The 5,413-nt window shown below is 40.4% G+C and overlaps 1 non-coding gene across 1 annotated transcript; it reads right to left on the reverse strand.

Annotated features, from left to right (window-relative positions):
* Positions 1-1,147: 1,147 nt before the first annotated feature.
* On the reverse strand, positions 1,148-1,311 carry LOC111824233. The gene has a single exon (XR_002827303.1). It is a non-coding gene; the product is annotated as a U1 spliceosomal RNA (small nuclear RNA).
* Between the last annotated feature and the right edge of the window lie 4,102 nt (positions 1,312-5,413).

Raw genomic sequence — 5,413 nt, forward strand, 5'->3', positions numbered from 1 at the left:
ACCCTTTGGTCCCTAGGCAGACGTTCTATCAACTGAGCCAAAGCGGCTAGGGCCATGCTTTATTTTTACTGTGAGCTGCTAATTTTCCTTGAAAATTTTTCTACAGAAATTCCTCCAGAAAAGTTTTACATCTACTTCCTATTTCCAGGCATTTCAGTGTATTGCCAGTCCAAAACTACTTTAAACTGAATTTGAAGTGTTTTGGAACTACCTAGGTCCTAGGTGATAGGATGCTTATCTACAAGGCAGTAAACTTGTGGTTACAACGTATAAAGAATGTTATTGTTTTATTTTTTTCCCCCCATTTCCCTGTTAACTTCCAAGACAACTTTTCTTGAGGTCTTCCGGTCATGGAATAGATTGGATTAGGGTAAGTTTTTTTTCTCTTTATCCCTACCCTGAGGATGTAGATCTTTGGGGGATGGGGGTCCCAGTTTTATGGGGAATGGATCTCCCTTAAGTGGGGTTCATAAAACTGAAGCTCAACTTTTCTAGGTTTGGCAAATGCCTTCACGACAAAAGTATACACCATCCTTCACTTACCTCTTAGTGTTATTTTCTCATATTTTTGCCTTGTATTTTTTTATTGGCTTTTTGGTGCTTTTAAGAACCCTTTGGAGGGGTTCTGAAGTTGAAATGTTTAATGTTAACTAAATCAAAGCATTATTACTATCACCCTCCCACCCAAACTGCTCCATTTACTACTACTACTACTACTACTACTACTACCTACATTTATTTTTTACTGATTTTTTAAAAATCTTCACCCGAGGATATGGAAAGAGAAACATCTATGTGAGAGAGATCAGTTGCCTCCTGTACTTGTCCTGACCAGTGATAGAACTCTCGACTAGGTATGTGCCCTGATTGGAAATCGAACCTGCAATCTTTTGGTGTACAGGATTCAACCAACCGACCCACCTGGCCAGGGCTCACATTGTTTTTCATTTTTTTAATTTGTTAATTTAAAAAAATTTAAATTGATTTCAGAGCGGAAAGGAGAGGGAGAGCAAGATAGAAACATCAATGATGAGAGAGGATCATTGATTGGCTGCCTCCTACACGCCCCACTGGGGACATAGGCCCTGACCAGGAATTGAACGAACTGTGACCATGCCAGCTGGGCTCAAGTTGGATTTTTTTTTCCCAGGAGAGAGCGTGAACGCAGTCCCCTACCAGCACAAATTACACAGTTGAGTTTCCCACATTTGGGGAAATCGCAGGGGTCAGCACATCCGGAGTGCAATGGGTAAGCCTCGCCCTGGGAAAACCACCTTCGTGATCATGGTATCTACCCTGACAGGTAAGTATAAGTTGGATTTTAATATCTATTCAGAGACAGAAGTTGAAGCCTTCTCTATTCCCAGGATGATGATCAGCAGGACTCTAATGAAAGGGGACATGGGTCTTGATTTGGGAGGATACAACTCCTGTTTCTGCTTACTCAGTTAGGGCACCTTTTCCAAGGGACCACCTGGCTGCCCAGGCGCTGCCAGCCAACCTGCATTCATTCTCACTGGAATTCCTTGGCTCATTATGCAGCCTGAGGACACTGAACATGAAGGTACACTCTTCAGCAACCACACAGGAATTAAAGAAGGAAAGGAGTAACTAGTTCTTGCAGGGCGAGAAGGGAGGATACCAATTACTTTAAAGTATATGGCAATTTGAATAAAAGTGCAGATTTAGTGACATTTGGTTTTCCATAAGAGATACTAGTAGTTAGTAGGCAATCTCTTCAGGTCCAGTACTTTTGATATTAATTTTATCAAAGTAAAGATATTACTTTACTTATGGAGATATTAGTGAACTTTGCTTCCTCTAGCCCAGTGGTCGGCAAACTCATTAGTCAACAGAGCCAAATATCAACAGTACAACGGCTGAAATTTCTTTTGAGAGCCAAATTTTTTATTTTTTTTATTTTTTTTTTTTTTTTTTTTTTTTTTTTTTAAAAATAAATTTTATTGATTTTTTACAGAGAGGAAGGGAGAGAGATAGAGAGTTAGAAACATCGATGAGAGAGAAACATCGATCAGCTGCCTCCTGCACATCTCCCACTGGGGATGTGCCCACAACCCAGGTACATGCCCTTGACCGGAATCGAACCCGGGACCCTTCAGTCCGCAGGCCAATGCTCTATCCACCGAGCCAAACCGGTTTCGGCTGGAGAGAGAGCCAAATTTTTTAAACTATATAGGTAGGTACATTGTTATTAACTTAATTAGGGTACTCCTAAGGCTTAGGAAGAGCCACCTCGAGGGGCCAAAGAGCCGCATGTGGCTCGCGAGCCGCAGTTTGCCGACCACGGCTCTAGCCCAATAAACAGATAATTCTGCTTTTTAAAAACTGCACGTGGCTGGTGCCAAGATAGGTTCAGTTTGTTTGCCTGTGTTCCGTGTTGTGTGCAGGTTTGTCCTTTTGACACTTTCGGGAACCTTCAGCTGCATGGAGCATGCTGAGTGGGAGACCTTTCAATGGACTCCCCATGCGGGAATCCTGATTTCCATGCCAAGCCTGATGTTTTGCGAAGGGCCACTTGTTCAGATGCCAGAGATCTGAAAAGTGGAGCAACTCACAAAGAGTGCTCTGTGCCCGTCTCCTGTGGCTGCGGCACAAGGAGTGGTTTCATAACCTGTGTAAGTGCTTCAGGCTCAGCACACGTCACCTCTGATATTAGCAAGGGCTCATGAAAGCTTTTTGCTCATTTGTTTGGCTTCAGCAATCCAGTATGTCAATGAAATGATAAGATGTGATTTTATTTATATCGCTCCAAGGAAAGCTATGACTGGGAACTGTGTTCTTCACAGAGACCATCATGTTAGACACTTTCTCGGAGGAGTCCAGAGTACCTCAGAACCAGAATGTTTTCAACCCAGGGAGCTGGAAACTAAAGATTCAATTCCTTTCTTGACCTTAGAAATCAGGGACTTGACTTTCCAACCATTGTAAAACTGAGGAAAATCATTTTTTTTCCTTCAAACATCAAACACTGGAAAATAAGGACTGGACCCTAGCCAGTTTGGCTCAGTGGATAGAGTGAGGTTCTGCAGACTGAAGGGTCCCGGGTTCGATTCTGGTCAAGGCCACATACCTCAGTTGCAGGTCTGATCCCCGGCAATGGCAAAATATCCTTGGGTGAAGATTAACAACAACAAAAGGACTGGTAGGAAACCCATGGGAATTGAGGTAGTTGGGGAAGATTTTATAAGGTGTGGGTGAGAAAGAGGCATCAAGGTTCATGAATTTATTCAGCAAATATTTGTTAAATGTAAGTTTTATGTGGGTATGTGGTGGTCCAGGGTTTCTTTACCACCCTTGCCAAACAACTGAGAAATGGATTTTTTTAAAGCCATATAACCATATATCATTCATATATATGAAAGACTTCTATTTCTATGTTCAAATGGAAATGCAAGCACTGGTAAATAAAATCACCCAACACTAGGAAGAGTTTAAAAATAGATTCTAGCATAGCTGATGTTTTATTTTCATTTGAAATTCTGATCACAAATCCCACTCATTCAAAAGTTAAAGTTTATTATTATTTTTTATTTTCCTGTTTAGCTAAGGTCTTTTATGTCAATAATTTGGCCTGATTATGTTCTTTTTTTTTTTTTTTTTCGGCCTGATTATGTTCTAGGAAGTTTAAGCATTGTCGGAAATCAGGTCAGGCCTTTCTTTGTCTGTCAGACTGACTGAAAAAACGAGTGCACCAGGGACTGAACACAATGCTTGCTATTCAGTTTAGCTGAGATAATTTGTGGTCTTCTGTTGCCAAGTCTCTTTAATCCAGGACGAGGATATAAACTAGAGGTGGCCTACAAGCTCCATCTAGTGGCGTCTTGAAGAAAAGCAGGTAAAACAAACAAACAAAAAAACCCCACACCAAACAAATACAGACTCCCTGTCAAACTAGAAGAGCTACTAGTTTTCCCCTTGAAACTCTAATCAGGAGGATTAGTATGCATGTCATTGTTAGAAGTTCCTAAGTCAGTGATTTTAACCACTGCAGAATATATTTAAAATAAAGAGAACCAGCCCAGCCGGCATGGCTTGGTGGTTGAGCATAGACCTATGAACCAGGAGGCCACGGTTCGAATTTCCGGTGAGGGCACATGCCCAGGTTGTGGGCTCGATCCCCAGTGTGGGGCGTGCAGGAGACAGCCAATTGATGATTCTCTCTTATCACTGATGCTTCTATCTTTCTATCCTTCTCCCTTTCTCTCTGAAATGAATAAAAGTATATTAAAAAATAAAATAGAGAATCACTGAGGAAGCGCATTAAAAATGCAGATTCATAGGCTTTGTCCAAAATAATCTGATTTAGTAGGTCTGAGATAGCACCCACCTTAATAGAGTCTCCACTTTGAAAAAGACTTCTCAAAATGCCTTAGGCATGGCATAGCTGACCCTTTCCCCTGTCTATTAGGAATTCAGCCTACTTACTATGTTAAAGCAGGATGGTGCATAGGAGAGGTAGTAGCAAACAATTTAGAGATCAAATGAAACTACAAAGATTACAGATAAGGGATGACTTACGAGAAATATGGAGATAGCTGGCTTAGTTCTCCCCTCAAAGAAGTTGAAGCTGTTAGCCAAGACAGAAGGCTGACTTATTTTTTAAAAAACGTTTTATTTAAAAATAATTATGATATGTATTTTTAAGATCTTCTGAGCTAAACTATTCTAATACAGTTTTTTAGATTACCCCCCCCCCCCCATTTACAAGAGAAAGCATTTGGCCTAATTATTCTCAAAGTGTCTTCTAGCACTAACCTTTCGCAATTCTAACTCCCTCCCCTCCTATACCATTAATCTAAATGTGAGGGTAATTTTATTTGTCTTAGTTCATTGATATAACAAATATGATTTTTTGATTTATTAAATAAATGAATTTTAATGGCTTTGGTCTCTTATCCTATTATGTTAACAGGAAACAAGGGCTCTATTAGAAGAGAAGCTAACACTTACTGGGAACCTGGTGTCAAGTCCTGAGGCTTGGCTTCTGACATACAGTAAAACTAACTACTGACATAAGCACCTTATGAAGTAAGCAGTCTCCCTACAAAAGAGGAAGTGATGCCCAAAGAGGTGAACCGACCTGCCCAGGATTACACAGCTAGTAAGTTAAGGCGTATCTGGGCCTAGGTTTGTATTTAAAGTGCATGCTCTTTCTGTGTGTGCGATTTCCTACTAAAATCTCCAAACAGCCTTCCAGTAGCCAAATGTATTAACCTTTTCTCAAACAAAAATATCTTTGACCAGAACTACTGTAAAGGAGGAAAAGTAAAGTATTTTATGGCCACTTTTATGTCCTTATTTAGATATGTATGTCTAAAATACGACAGGATAAATTTGTGTGTCATAGGGTAGTGGAGAAAATAAAGAAACTAAATGATCTGCCATTGACTAT

The sequence above is a fragment of the Myotis lucifugus genome, unplaced genomic scaffold (assembly GCF_000147115.1).
Source record: "Myotis lucifugus unplaced genomic scaffold, Myoluc2.0 scaffold_6, whole genome shotgun sequence".
Taxonomy (NCBI): Eukaryota; Metazoa; Chordata; class Mammalia; order Chiroptera; family Vespertilionidae; genus Myotis; species Myotis lucifugus.